The 16671-nt window shown below is 37.2% G+C and overlaps 2 protein-coding genes across 10 annotated transcripts in view; both read left to right on the plus strand.

Moving 5' to 3' along the window:
- LOC133516093 (non-structural maintenance of chromosomes element 1 homolog) overlaps positions 1-15411 on the plus strand; it is a 62974-nt gene extending 47563 nt beyond the window's left edge. The window contains exon 7 of the mRNA XM_061848817.1: positions 15199-15411. The gene's annotated coding sequence lies outside the window, so the exon portion shown is untranslated. The remainder of the gene's footprint in view (positions 1-15198) is intronic.
- LOC133516092 (protein held out wings) overlaps positions 1-16671 on the plus strand; it is a 72316-nt gene that overhangs the window by 2160 nt on the left and 53485 nt on the right. The gene's annotated exons all lie outside the window — the stretch shown is intronic.

Consider the following 16671-nt stretch of genomic DNA (forward strand, 5'->3'; position numbering starts at 1 on the left):
TATCTTATCTTATGTTTTTTTCAATAAAAAATGTATATCAAGATAGAGGTGATTATCTGATTATATTTAGTTTTTTTTGTTAATGTAAAAAAAGTAGAAAAAAAAATGTTTTGGAATGTTACAACTCAAGCTCTCTTAAATAATACTCTACTTGAAGAAATAAGTAGACTGAAATGTTGCCCTCCTCCCTCAGTCAATAAAAAAACGGACAAGTGCATGCCGGGCCATGCTTAGTGTAGGGTTCCGTAGTTATCATTGTTAGAATAGGCTAAACGGGGGATATTAGTGTACTTTACAAGCATAACTTTTTTTTAATACCACGTCGGTGGCAAACAAGCATACGGCCAGCCTGATGGTAAGCAGTCACCGTAGCCTATGGACGCCTGCAACTCCAGAGGTGTTACATGCGTGTTGCCGACCCTTTAAAAACCTGTACACTCCTCTTTTGAAATTCCTCTTAAACCGCACAGTGCGCAACCATTTAGGCTCTAGGGTATAAGGATGAACACCCTGCCGACGGCGAGCGGGGCGGTGATAGAAAGTGGCCGTTGGCATCATGTCAAACAAATCTTCAGAGCACAGCCCATTGTACAAGCGGTAGAACACACACAAGTAGGCAAAGTCTCTCCTTAAACTTAAAAGGTTGAATGCCGCTTGTGAGTTTGAGATCGTCGATGATTCGTATAGCGTGACTGAGTCGAAGGGTCCAAGCTGGCATCCAGGTGCTCCTGCCCAAAGGTGACAGCAGTACTCTACGTGGGGTCTGACTTGCGATTTATATAGTAGGAGTCTTTGCCCCGGGGTAAAGTATCGCCTCGCTTTATTGAGCACACCGAGTTTTTTGGATGCAAGCTTAGCCTTCCCTTCCAGGTGGCTACGAAATTCGACGTCACTGGAAATGTCGACACCAAGGATCCCATACTCCCTGACATGGTAAGAGCCTTAGAACTGTGGGATTTGCTCGTTTATTTGAAGATTTTTTTAAATTATGTATTTACCTAGTTTTAGGCGTTTTAGAGGGCGGGCAAAGATCTGGAGTTCGCCAACATTGCCCATATATTATGATGATTTGGGCAATACTACCATTCCCTGTTAATAGGTAAATAACTTAGCGATAAGAGTATAGACTTTTGAATAAATTGGGTGGGCAATGTCACACAACTCGCCGAAGCATTTTACAAATGCTAGGGTTGCCACGGCTTAGAAAATCTGTTACAATTGTTTAATAGCCGACAATAAGTTTTTTGCTGTATTTTTGATACGTCAAAAGGAGAAAAAATCTAAACAAAGGATAACGAGAGAAATTAAATAGCGTGTACATTTAAAAACTTACCCCGGAAGCAAAGTTGGCTAGTTTAACGGTGCCTGTTAATTTGCTCGTTGCAAATTTAAAAGAGAAAAAACTATAAAATAACTACCTATACGATCTACCAACGGCTTAAAAATCATTATAATCCAAGTCACGTCCAGTGGCAAAGCAAGGTCTATTGGGGCGACATTGCCGACTATCATATTTGTCGTCACTATAATGATTTACTGTTACTGTACTAAATTACAAAGATTACTAATATGCGAGTATGGTTGGTTCTTGCCATAAGCCCGAGTTTTACACAAATACGGAGTGTTTAAAAATAAGTAAATACCTATGTAACACTTGGCACCAGGGCCGGATTTAGGGGAGGGCAACCGGGGCTACTGCCCCGGGCCTTCACAAAAGAGGGCCCCCCCACAATAGAGAATTCGGTAAATTTACCATTTTATTTGGAAAAAATTTGGGGCCAGGGGGCCTCCACTCCTTTATTGCCCGAGGCCTCCAGACCTCTAAATCCGGCATTGCTTGGCACCAGCTGATTAGCATGTTGAAAATATCTTGTTAATAATTGTATCTGCAAAATAAGTAAGTAGGTACTTCATGAATGCCTGAAAACGTAGTACTCGTAAACTTTATAAATGGGTCTTTAAAATAACTATGAAAAACAGGGTATATACCATGTAAAGCTTAACCAGAAATATATGATTACAGAATATCATTATTGCGCCATATTGCGGAATTTCATTGGAACTAAATTTTTCATACTAAACTGAACTGTCACCCTATGAGAATCTCACATGAGAATAACAGCGCCCTCTTGACAATGATCATATTTTGAAAATTCTCTGTATTCCGGCACAGTTGCATAACAAGTAAGCAATTTTCTCGTAGTCGCGGGGGTTTTTCATAAGTATAAGTAGTGTACCTATGTTACAACCGACGGTTATTCCCACTAGTTACCACCAAGTTGTTACCAGTGGTAACAACTGGGAAAATAAATCCCACTAATTACCACCAACTCGGTTTGGTGGTGATAAAAAGGTGGGATTTTTTTTCCAAATAGTTACCACCACAATTTTGTTAGAGTTCAATACTAATAGTAAAGTATAAATAATGAGTGCTTTAATAAATAGTTATATGTCGATTAGTGTTTCGGTTAACTGCTATAAAAGTGATCAAAACTGTAAAACTGGTGCAATTGCATAAAATTAAGAGATAAAGAGAAATTAACGCTTGGTTGAAATTTATCTTGTTAATTGTAAATTTAATTAATTGTGACGTTATCTATGAAATCTGAATCTTTTGTCGAGGGCGCTTACGCCGCACTGCCTAGCGCAGCGTTGTATTTATATATTGGTTTGAACGAGATCTAGTAATAAGTTTTTTTTTAATACGTCATAAAATTAAAAAAAAAATTTTCATCAAACCCATACGTGTGGGGTGTCTATGGATAGGTCTTCAAAAATGATATTTAGTTTTCTAATATCATTTTTTTCTAAACTGAATAGTTTGCGCGAGAGACACTTCCAAAGTTGTAAAATGTGTCCCCCCCCCCCTGTAACTTCTAAAATAAGAGAATGATAAACCTAAAAAAAAATATGATGTACATTACCATGCAAACTTCCACCGAAAATTGGTTTGAACGAGATCTAGTAATAAGTTTTTTTTTAATACGTCATAAAATTAAAAAAAAATTTTTTTCATCAAACCCATACGTGTGGGGTGTCTATGGATAGGTCTTCAAAAATGATATTTAGGTTTCTAATAACATTTTTTTCTAAACTATTTAGTTTGGAAAAAGTTTGCGCGAGAGACACTTCCAAAGTGGAAAAATGTGTGTGTCCCCCCCCCCCCCCCGTAACTTCTAAAATAACAGAATGAAAAATCTAAAAAAAATATATGATATACATTACCATGCAAACTTCCACCGAAAATGGGTTTGAACGAGATCTAGTAAGTAGTTTTTTTTGATACGTCATAAATGGTACGGAACCCTTCATGGGCGAGTCCGACTCGCACTTGCCGCTTTTTTTCCCAGTAGTTACCACTGGTAACAACTTGGTGGTAACTAGTGGGAATAACCCCAACCGACCTATCTAGAGTAAATGGTAGGTAAAGCAGGTGTTCTGACTCTCGAAAAAGATCGGTGAAAATATGTTGCTATATTGTTTATACTTAATAATAACATCACAGTGACCTAAATATGACGGTACCGAGGTACCGACCTACAAGATACAACAGAGGATATAGTTATCTAAGTACAAAATAGGTACGACAATGATATAGAAGGTGAAGCATTTGGCCGCATATTTAAATGGACTAGCCCAACTAATGTTTACACAAATTTAAATGAGCTGTGTACGGAATGTGCCAAATTGATTGGTCTCGCTCAGAGGTCTAGCGGCAGTGGAAATTTCAATAGGGACAAACAAGTACAACACCATATTTTCTTGAATTAGGTACTTATACTCGTAGAAGACAAGAGTATTGTTTGAAGATTAGCACATAAGCGAATATTTAAAGGAATACGGATTAAATTACGAGTAACTTTCTGATTATATTGCTACATAAAGTTTGGCATGCCAGGGGGCAAATTAAAAAATGTATTTACAAAAGGTTGTCTGTCCACAGAAAACTTGAATTTCGCGCCTTTTATACTGACAATGTGAGTTTGCCAGAATATATGGTCAATGGTCATACTCACTAGAAGAAACCTGGAAAACTGAACTGATGCGTATAAGATTAATTTACTTACGAGAAATAAGCAGATGGAAAAATACCACTATGGGCCATATTCTGATTACCCAACTCTGAAAAAACTTGTTGATTTAACATTTACCATAAATATCAAAGTGTTTCGAAAAGGCTAGCAATACTTTTTTTTATTAAATTCAGCTTTGATAGCTTTGCAGTAGGGAATTAGATTGAGAAATAACAAGCGGTTTAAAATTGGTTTAAATTATTTGCTGTTGTCCAAATATAAATACGAGCGCAGATCGTTTTATGGTTTGTTTGACGCGTCGCCGGTCCAGTCGCAAAGAGTTGACGAAAATATCGACGGCAAGCTGACAGGCAACAGGCGTGGGCATCGTGTTACGCCAAATTGAGGAACTACCTATTCTGGAAAAGAAAACAACATTATTATAATGACTGACGTCATGTCAAAGACTGGAAACCAAGCAGAGAACTTAAGTTAGGGAACAGCGGGGCATATTTGAGTTCAACGCGTTGTAATGCCGAAACAGTTGGTCTTAGAAAAATCGAATCTACTCAAGTCAGAAGAACATTTATTTGAGACAAAACATCATCAGACAGAAATTCATGTTAATAAGCGATAATTTACTAAGTAGGTAGTAGGTACTAATTCTTACCTGATGCCTGAAACATGCGTTCTTACAATTTTAGAAAACCAATACTACAGTTAACTTTTGGGTCCCAAAAAAAAATTAAGCATGTTATAAACTCCTGCGCTGCGTGGCAACTAGTATGGCGGATTGTGTTCCTCTCCCGTAGACCTCATTTTTCGCCATATTAGGTTCCCGCGTCGTAGGTATGTTTAGTTTTGTAAATATTTTTATTTTCCAACTTACACGCTTGCTCAACATGCCATGCCCCTTCCCACCCTACTTCTTCTTCTTCTTTGCCTAGCCTTTTCCCATGTCATTTGGGGTCGGCTCTCCTCGTCATTGTTCGCCAGGCGTATCTGTTCTGGGTCGTCGAGACATTTGTTTGAGCTTTCTTAAGGTCGTTGTTTATGACGGACATCCAGGTCGTAAGGGGTCTACCTCTGCCCGATCTTTTGGAGCCAACGTCTTCCCACCCTACTAATTACATATTACTGAAATGTCATTCGAAGTTCAACAAGGAATTCATCAGCCTGTATGTAACATTTGCCACATTGTTGTTCCTTGACATTTAACAATACAGAATCATCACAAGCAATTTCATTTGATCATATTTACATATCGAACTGAGCAATTGCGCTGTTTACATTCCGACTACATCCAATGTGAACATCGCTAGATAACAATGTGTTCACGAAAGTAAATATACCAATTTGTCAGTCGCAACAATGCCTGTACCGATAATATTTGATATATCCACTACAAGATAAGGGCCATCAATGAATAATCAGTTAGCAATTGAACGATTATGGATAAGAGAGAAAAGAATGTGGTTTTAATATTAGGTACGTACCAGATTTACAGATAAGGTTTATCAGTCATGTTTCACATGCTCCATTTGCAGATTAAACTGAGATAAGAGAAGAGATAAAATGGAGTTTAATAGCCTTACTAAGGCGCTGACGTCTACTTGCTAAACAACTACGAGTATACTAATAGGCGTATTAGAATGCGAATTGAAGGGTTTTACATTGATACTTACACTTATACTTACTGTAAACTAATAATTCTATATTTATTGAGCTAAGGCCAGTATTAATATTGTAAATACTGCGTTCGCGTAGGCGTAACGTACTTTGATGTTGACGATTCCGCAACCCTGTAGCAAAAGTGAGTTGGATCATTCATTATGCAGTTGCTTAGCGTGTGATTAGGCGATTGCGCCTACGCTGATGACCAAATGAGGGTAGTCGTGGGTAGCGCGGAGGTGTAGAAGCCAAGGTTGTGCCAGTCCCTCTCCAACAGGTTGTAACAGGCTGTGGGCTGCTTAATTAAAATGTCTAAAACGTCTGACGGTCTTCGAATTATTGCTTTGTTATTATAGACTAAATTATTTATGGGTCAACAGCGCCGCCGCTGTCGCCGTCCGCACCTTATAAGGGCGTCTTTTGATGGCTCTGATCTCAGTTTTTATGAACAGTCATGTATTTTTGCTGCCGTCTCGTGTTTATAACTGTACATTAGTTATTCAAATTTTAGACGAACATAGTTATTTTTTTAGACTAATTTAGGTACATAATAATACATTGCATGTATCAATAGATGTGGAAGAAGTATTTTCGTAAAATCTGTCTCTTTCACTTCCCATTTCAAGTTAATCAGGTCCATCACGCGTTGAATGATTGAAAATGTGGAAAGCCAAGTTGTCTCGCAGTTTACATAGACATTTTCTACCCTAGACAAGTTTCAATCTGAGAAATGCCCTAGAAACTTAATATTGACACGCGACTCATTATCTCGTCGGTGCGACCTCGATAAGGCTACGTATTGCATCTCTAGAAAACTGGATCACACTGAGGCCTATTCTTCATTGTTCCCACGACACTGCCGCTACACGTATCTCCGACTCGTTAAAGCGACGTGATCACTTTACTAATGATAAATATTGTTCTAAGGTCGAGAAAAATTATGTTGTGTTGCGAGTGCACACAAACAAGAAAATGTAATGATACGCTTACAAAGCAAGCTTAGAACAATACCAGCAATCATTCCGTTCCCGTGTGTCTTCAGCCCAGAATAATGGCGTCTATAATTCAAGAACGGCAGGAACATTGCCTTTTGTTCCGCCAAACCACAATCAAGCGACAAATACTTGGAATGTTAATGAAAGCGGGTGACCATCGTGCTTAGTGTACTTGAACGCAACAAGAATGCGTTCGGGAAGGGCGCGTAGGCAGCGTGCGCGTGAGCACTGTAATTTGAAATGAAAATCAATCGCTTCAGAATGCAGAGCGAACCTGTCCTGTGGGTGGGACTCGAGGCCTACGCTTACTGACAAACAAACCTAAAACGCTTTTAGCTTTTCGGTTCCGTAATATTTTACAGTTTAGCCTCCTATGCGGTAACATGATTTATTGAATTGGATAGTTTGAAAAATGGTTATTTGTTCTCTATGAAGAAATTCGCTTTTGTCGGGTAAAAGAAGCCTAATTCATTCACAAAAGCGCTCATGAAGCGCACTTAATAATTCCATTTCCATTACAAAATCAAAATTATACTGAAACGGGATAATTTTATTGGAATGCATAATTAGCAACAAATTTATCATAATTGCCGCAAGAAACAACATGATTGAATTTTATCACCTACCAGGCAAACATTGCTTAGCATATGTGAATATTCAGCAACTAAGCAAGCCAGCTGAGATCAGCCAACTAGTCGTCAGTCTTTGTGGGGAAGCAAACAAAAAGGTTGATTCAAAGCGTGGGAGCTGGCAGCCTACAGTCGACGAAGGTGACTTGATGGGTGGACCGGGTTAGATTAATTGTACGCCTTACGACATCACCTTCAACTACTAGCCCATTTAAGATACTTGTTTTTAATTAAATATAATATAAAATACCGCCCCTGTACCTGGTCGAAAGATGCAGACTCTTTATCTTAATCGTTATAATGCTATAGCAACCTCAGAGCCAGAAGAGTTGCCTTTTTATATTTGAAACCCTTATATATCCAATAAATTCTCAGAATATAATCTGGAATGTGTACAGTAATTTGTGCACCCCCGTTTATTCTATTCTACCTATCTTTCTCAGAACTCAGGCGTTTCAGGGGTATAGGGTACATTACATGTGCTATGTTCTGTATTATTGTAAGATCAACAACTTTAGATAAATACTAGCTGCGGTCGCACCCTACAGACTCAAGCTAAGATATGATGCATAGTCGTAACATTTTTTGACGCCGACCATCCTGATAAGTAATTTCCAAGTGATGAACTTTAAGAAAATCCGGCGGAAGTCTGCGTTATCTCGACTAAATAAGGTATTCCGTGGGAGTGCTGTGTGAAACGGACGCTATGGACGCACGAGACTGAAATGAAAGGATACGAGAAGGCAGCCTAAATAACGGTCGTAATGGTAACCGAACCGTTTAAAAACATTATCACCAGTTTTTCAGTTGGTATTTATGTAATACATGTGGGCGCATTGCATTTCGTTAAGGGAAATAACTTTTGACATAAGTCCGTCATACGAGTATGATCTCTCTAACTTACAGCATATTTTAATCTTTACGGCAGTTTGGCATAAAGGGTACCTGGCACATTCCGCTTCAGTAAGTCTCTATATTTTGTAAACAGGAAGGCAATTAGATATACATTCTATTTGTCCGCTTCGCTATGTTTTGCCAAACAGCGTTCTAGTCTCCAGTGTGTATTGATCTTGATGAATTTACATTACTAATGCGTGGCAATGTACAAACATGCACTGGTTTAATACACCAGTGGTCACAATGAACGTTTGTTAGCGGTCAAAGTAAACACAGTGTTGGAAAACTGTTGACCCACATAGTAGTACAATGGGCGAATAAATCTTGCATGTTTAGACAAAAAAGGTTTTCGTTATTTTAATGGACGGTGTGGGTCGTCACTGCTATGGATGTGACTGTTGATATTTTACGCAGCACCCAATTGAGGTGATACTTGAATTATGTCGAAAACATAGGTACTTTGTCAAGATTCACTGTTATGCTATCTTTGGCCTCTTTTATATCCCTACACAGATTAAATAGATAATTTCCCAATTATAAAATATTTTCTGTTAATTAGGAAAGTAAATATGCGGGAAATAAGTATGAATAGTTAATATATCGAACATTTTTATTTCTGTCAAATTAGTCGTCAAAGTGGCTGTGGTAATGAAGGACTCTACAGAAAATCGCTTACCATCAGGTGATTCGTTTACTCGTTTACCTCCTATATCATAAAAAAAAAAACACTAAATCTTATCTCACAAATGGATCCTTGAATTATAAAAGTGTAAGGGTGCGTTACCGTAAATCTTATCCTTTGAATATTTATTGTATCACTTTGTCCGCGTTGTATGTAACTGTGTCAACTAGCATTGTAGGATTGTAGCTTGTATGACAACTAAACTAAACCGCGGACGGATGGACAAACAGACACCCAAGAAATTATAAGACCACGGAACGAATGTTTGACTTATTTATATATTTCTCGTACCGTGATATCTAATACTTTAACAGGATTAAGTTGTTTTTGAAATCTGTGGCGCCTTTATCTAATGTAGTGGAGCGATAATCCCCAATAATGATAGTAATCTCTTTAAACAAGGCAATAAACTTATCGTAAATCGTAATCAATCATAATAATCTATCTGTTCCTGTTAGATGCAGTGTGTTTTTTTTCCTTTCATTAAAAATATAACAAAATGAACATGCTAGAGTTGTGTGGCAAAATAAAAAAGTCTAGTTTCCGCAATATCTTGCGAAGAAATGGTAGTAAAATAACACGATAAAACTAGTTTAATTATTGTGAGAAAGTATTAGAAATTGCTGTTACGTTAGTAGATTAGCATACATTTTAGTTATCGCCCAGACTCATGACATTTTGGCCGAGTATATATAGGTACTTTTATGTAGATTCAGACTATTCAGAGCCGATTGAATAAAAAGTGGTAGGAATATTAAAATAGACATCTCACGTATTAAATTTCATTATTAGATGTGCTTATTTGATTTTTGTATATCACATAGACATTTTAAAAACGTTGCCTCCGTGATCTTAAAAATGCTTCCACATTTTACCTACAACGAAAGTAAAAATAAATTCTGTTCTTTTTTTCAACTTTATGCAGATTGCGATAACGCAATACGGAAAATTAATTGCGTGCTGTTCTTTATTTAATTTTAAAAACATTTTTTCTTTTATTAAGTGTACATAATTGTGTAAAAGTGAGTTGTCATAGGTTTAAAGTTATTCTGTCTTTTATGCAATATCATTTAGGTAGGTACTACTTATTTCTAATCCTTATAAATAGTCCTTAGTCCTTATCCTTACTGTCCTTAGGCTAACAGGGATCGCGAATGCAGGAATAAATGCAGAAAAATAGTGCACTTAATTTTCGCCCCACCACTCACATTGGTGTGTAAATCAATCAAATTATATGTTCTACTGTCGGATACCAATTTTATTTTCTTTCAAACCAGTTAGTTACCTCTACCTACACCGCAGACAGTCAACAAAATTTATGTCTAATTTGCATAGTCGATCGCTACGCAATTGATAAATTTTCTTACCGTCCATTATCAACATTCAGATTGCTGGGAACTTCTAAATTTGATGACATTCGCCTACGCGTGTTCGTATTTGCTTCTGTTGAGTGAAAATCAAAACAGTCCGTGTGAGTCATTTCGTAATTCGTCCAAACAGGGTCGGTCTAGTTCTTCAACTTTCTACGAGGCATGTAGGTGGCGAGCGGCTTGGCGCCGTTGTGGGACTCGCAGTGACAGTTTCTTTCTTATAGATGCCACAATTTGCCTTTACCGATACGTGAGTTATTGCCGACTTATTGGTTATTCTAGTATAGATTTTTCCTGTGTAATATTTATCTTCTGAAGAAGTAGTTATAACACAAAAAATCATTATAACATAAAAGAAAAGGTGAGTAGTTCTGTTTCTTTTTTTTCTTCCCGTGAAGACTGCTAATCAGCACCAATGTTTAGCAAGTTTTCTATTGCGTGGTGTGATTTACCCTTTCTGCCTACATTTTTAACAATCTATGTGCAACATCGGGTGCTAATTAGTGGCATTTAGATAGTGGTTATGACATTATTAAGGTCCAAAATCCTATTTTTCACACGGATATCTCAGATTCGCTCTTCGAGCATAATCGATAGGCAACGCTACACTAACAAGCTGCATAAACAATGTCGAAAGTGCCTCTCTTACGCCACCACGTGTGGGATGCGCTGGCGCCGTTTTGACCGTGCAATTCCCATTGATAGCTAGTCGCACGCTCAGATGAATCATTGTAAGGCCCTAACCTAACATCGACAAGTCGGGGTACAGAATCCATACTTCAGTAACTGACGACAGGAACGCAGCTATACGTTAGGCAGGGTAGAGATCTCTGTATCTCATTTCTATGTATTTCTGCGTCCCTATTGTTGGTTTGTTCCTGATTAATGCGGGAATGAGGGACATCCGCGTCTGATAGGTAATATGGGCCGATTTCTTACTGCCTAGTCAGGTTCGACCTAACTGAAATCTCGAATGAATAACAACTATGCCTAAGGAGTATAACAAGTCGGACAAGGCACGGACAGCGTAGCGTGAGTTACTTATAAACTGGTAGCACCGTACCTTATAAATAAATAAATATTATACGACATTATTACACAAATTGACTAAGTCTCACAGTAAGCTCAATAAGGCGTGTGTTGAAGGTACTTAGACAACGATATATAAAATATATAAATACTTAAATACATAGAAAACACCCATGACTCAGGAACAAATATCCATGCTCATCACACGAATAAATGCCCTTACCAGGATTTGAACCCGGGACCATCAGTTTCGTAGGCAGGGTCACTACCGACTAGGCCAAACCGGTCGTCAAAATGTCTAGTAAGTCATTGGAATAATTCCCCTTCCGTCCTCGGCGGTGCGTACACGGCTTAAGGGTCCCCATTCATTTCGCGTCAAGCAATTTGTTAAAGGCTGAACGTTTACCGATTCATTCATGCGATTGTGCAACTGTTCATGTCCGGTTTAACTTCACTTATAACGATGTTAATGTCATCTTGAATTCTGAGCTTCATAATTCAATTATAAAGCTAATTTTCTAGCTGTCATTTGTACTTATTGTAAGAACAGTGATATCTTTTTGTTGGCATCAGTACTGTTATGAAATCAAGACAAAATTAAAAAGACACACGTGTCGTATAGGTCCATCATCAAATTATCTATACGTAGCTTTACGGCCATCAAAACTGACAAAATAACACTGAAAATAACAAAGACTTTTAGTAAATTGAAACGTAGAATACAGATGCAGTGACTCATCCAAGAACTCGGCACATATGTTTTTGTTTCACTCTAACCAATCTATTCCCCATTAACCCATCTATTAGACATATGTCTTTCACCGTCATTCGCTCCGACTCGACGTTAGCCGCCTCTGTATCACGTTTGTTAAATTAATTAAGTTTAATTTCTCTGTAGTGTAATAGGTAGGTACGTAATTATCCATACTATGTATTTTTATGAATGCGAAAGTAACTCTACCTGTCACCTCTTCACGCTAAAACCGCTAAACCGATTAAGATGAAATTTAGTATGGACATAGTCTGAGGTCCGGGGGATAATGCATATTTTTGTATAATCATCATCATCATTCCACGCAGATGAATTCGCGGGCAGACGCTTGTACCTAAGCATATACGCGAATGCAGGTCATGGGTCACATTATTTGATTTGGCGTAAATCGCACATTCTCTGGCGTTTTTCGGTACTAAACAAAGTCGTATTTTTACCGTGTCTTATAGGTATTTATTTATAAATAAAAAAATATTAATAACGCCGTTTTCCATTTCACGCTGAATAGGCAATATTTTGAAACAATTGGTCACTCCGGTGTACAATAGTTAATAATTTTATCAAACAGGTAAATAGAAAAGCAGGAAGTAAGGTAGGTACTTGTTTATGTAGAAATATATTTATGAGAGACGTAGCCCGTAGCCCGCCCTTATCGCTGTTAATGAACTGAATATAAAAAAAAGCGGCCAAGTGCGAGTCCGACTCGCCCATGAAGGGTTCCGTACCATTTATGACGTATTAAAAAAAAACTACTTACTAGATCTCGTTCAAACCAATTTTCGGTGGAAGTTTGCATGGTAATGAACATCATTTTTTTTTAGTTTATCATTCAGTTATTTTAGAAGTTACAGTTTACACACATTTTACCACTTTGGAAGTGTCTCTCGCGTAAACTATTCAGTTTAGAAAAAAATGATATTAGAAACCTCAATATCATTTTTGAAGACATATCCAAATTTGACTTTCAGTTCTAAGTATGGGGAACCCCCAAAATTTATTGTTTTTTTTTTCTATTTTTGTGTGAAAATCTTAATGCGGTTCACATAATAAATCTACTTACCAAGTTTCAACAGTATACTTCTTATAGTTTCGGAAAAAAGTCATAGTCAAGTCGGACATAAGCGGACAGACAGACGGACATGACGAATCCATAAGGGTTCCGTTTTTTGCCATTTGGCTACGGAACCCTGAAAAAGAGTTCGCTAGTCTATAAGCCATAATGACGCTTATGTAGCCATATGGTCACCATGTCACTCAAATTTGTGGTCATAAAACATGGAAACGATGTATTGTATAATCTACTCATAATATAGCTGTAAGTGCGTACCCACAGAGTCTGTATTACGTCATTTACAGGATTGGAATCAAATATTCTTGACCTCATTTATGGTTAGGGCATACTGCTTGATTATCAATACGATACTAAAGATGTTAGCAAACACACTATTGGTAAAGTCATTAGGTGTTTTTAATAACGCTTTGATCTATATTTAATAATGCTAAAGTGCATTGCGTATGCGGTTATATTTTATTACTTCAGCTTAATTAAACTATACGACGGAACCTCAGAATTCCTAAAACCAACAGACAACTAAGGCTTCTTGAATTCTAAGCTAGCAAGCTTCAAAATAATTTAATAATGTTTATCTACTACGAACCTGTCCTGGTGATGACCGTAATATAAATAGTTGTACTGAGGTCAGTGGGTTCCTCACATGCATTTGATGTTTTATCATTATGCTTCTTACATAATACAACATTAATGAAGATAGTGTTTTAGCAGGCAATGTTGTTTATATTTAGATACTAACAATGTTGATTTACAACTAAACGTCACCTTTAAAAGGCCGCATGGGCGCGACAGATACGAGATACTTTTGTGCATAAGTACTTACTTGTGATCATCAAATCCAGCTGTCAGATTTTTCAATGCATTTTATACTGAAATAGTCATGTGTGACTAGAAAAATACATCAAAACGCCCACGCATTAATAATCTAAATAGAGCAATTTCATGTGATTCATAATATCTAGATTGTAGGTATCTGGATCCGAGCCAATTTTAAATACAAGAAAACTTACTTTAAAGATATGTTCCCTATTTACCACGCCAAGTATTAAAATCGGAGCTCAGTTAGATACATTTAAACTTTATTATTTCATTGAAACAAACATTTCATCCTACAGTTTCAGAATGTTTGTAAAGATTCTAAATAACTCAATAATGATTGTAGCTTTTGTACGTTCCTGTCTACCAAACACTTTGCCAAATATTGTACAAGGGTAACTTGTATCATACTGTAAATGAAAATAATTTATATAGAATTGGCGTCAGGCCCGCATACGCCGTCATCGACCTCTCCTGCATTTCATTTAATATTTAACGGTAACACTATTATACCCCGATAAAGTACGCGATAGTGTCCCCTCCGATAAACTACCGGTCCAATAGCTGTTCATATTTTCGTATTGGACATTATGTTTAATCACAGCGAGCTATCGGGTTAAGCGGCTAACAATAGCAGCATTGTCGCCGTCTAAAACGGGAGTCGTAACTCTCATTTCTAAAGATTAAAGGATCCGAAACACGCATTTAAAATTATTTCTTTTAAGAAAACAAGGAATAAACCGTCTTCTGAGTTAGTAGGTGTCGAAATGTTTACGTAACGTGTTCTTTTTTTTATTAAAAATTATTAAACATTTGCCGGAACCCACCAACGACTTATACAGACGTCTGCCTAATTTGTCCGAAAGGCACAGGGGCCGTCGTCTACAGTTTTACTCTTCCTCACTCGGAAATGAATCTTCCTGCATTTGGTTAAGATCTAATTTTGCCTGGTAATGATCCGCAAATAGGTCTTAATACGAATTAATTGGATATTTTTAATGACATGCCGTTGGTTATTTATAAAGCATCTGGAGCGGTGGCCTCACGGATGTGTGTGATATTTGGGAATAGGCAACGCAAGGGTTTATTTTAAAACATTCGAAAGGCGAAATCAATCTTCAAAAAGAATGTTTGATATGAGGCAAATGAATTTCATAGCGAAATAAGCCTTTTTGAAAAGACACTTCTCATATGATAACTGAAATTACAGTAGTTTTTTTATTTATTCTTATACGATTTTTTTTTGTTGCAGGTTTGTAGCAGTTCTGTGGTTGATCTTACAAGCAGATATCTAAAAAAATCACAGATAGTTAGCTGGTAATGTATTTAAACAGAACATTGTATTCAATACTCAGGGTTCTTAGGCCAAAATGCTAAAAACAAAACAGTATGTATTTGGTTTATGTCTTGCTATCTTTCTTTCTGACATTGGAGAATACAAATTAATAGATTATATTAGACCTGTCTTGTTGTAATACATATTTAGGTTCAGAACTGTAAAGAAAAACTCATTACAGTTGGAATTTTGTTATCCAGGCTGAACACATGCAATATTTAATAGAGATTCTTGCGCTGAACAGAACCGCTTAGCAGCTACTTACAGTCATTTCCTGTCTAGATTTTAAACGCATAAGATACAATAAAATCGACGTTTATCTAAACGCTTCGTTTCCGCTCTCATAACGATTGAAATGGTTGTGAATTACCAAATAGCGAGCTGGCAATGTCTTTAAATGCCTTAAAATAATCATTTGAAAAGATATTGTAGCCCTAATTTAATCAGTGCTCTCTAGATATAATGTTATAGTCATTCATAATTGTTAATTGTAACAACCAGTTTGACTCCTTCGCCATGCATTATTTATATTCAACTAGTAACGAGTAGGTACCTACATTAGCAATGTATAAGTAACTGCAACTCAATACTATACAAAATCTTTATTTACAATAGATATATACAGAGGTATTACTATAACTAGCTTAAATCTAAAATAGGCCCTTAAGGCATTGTACCAAGGATGCTTGCGGCATTTCCTCGTTATATTGCAATGCTGATACGTTTACGAGGAAGTCGCCAGCTTTTCGGTCACCCGTTACGTCAACCAGACGCTTCGCGATTTTTGTAAAAAAAACTTGTGAGCGCTGGGACCCCATAAAGGCGGACCTTAGAAATTCTGGGTGCAATCACCTACAATCTTGTCGTTCTTCCATTTATTTGGGGTCTTCACATTGTAGACTTTAAATGTCCGATTTAAAAAAAAATTGCCGTATCCAGCGTTTTATTCTTTGGCGTGCGCCATCGCGACGCACGAAGGCACAGGCTGTGCACGCTCATTAAGTCCTAAAACAATGCAAGGCGGGGTTGTCAGCGCAATAAAAATTACAAGACAACCGGGATGGGAGCGCCTAATGGTTCCGTACTTGTCGCTCGATGGATCACGATAAGAACTAAGTGTCGTATTATAATTTCTTAAAAATACCTTTGAAAGAGAATATGGGAGAGAACGAGAGAGAAAGAGACAACGTTCTACGAAAACGAAAATCCGATGTGCAATATTTAGAGCCGTGTACTGTAAATATGTGACAAAGATGACGCCTGAAAGTTGAAACTTTGTAAGAATCTGAGATACAATTATTTAATATTTATTTACGATTCTTTGAAGTTTTTCATTGAAAACTTGCAAATATGGTTACCTACTTCCTCTTGTCTTCAACCAAAAGTTTC

Source organism: Cydia pomonella, chromosome 3, assembly GCF_033807575.1.
Source record: "Cydia pomonella isolate Wapato2018A chromosome 3, ilCydPomo1, whole genome shotgun sequence".
NCBI lineage: Eukaryota > Metazoa > Arthropoda > Insecta > Lepidoptera > Tortricidae > Cydia > Cydia pomonella.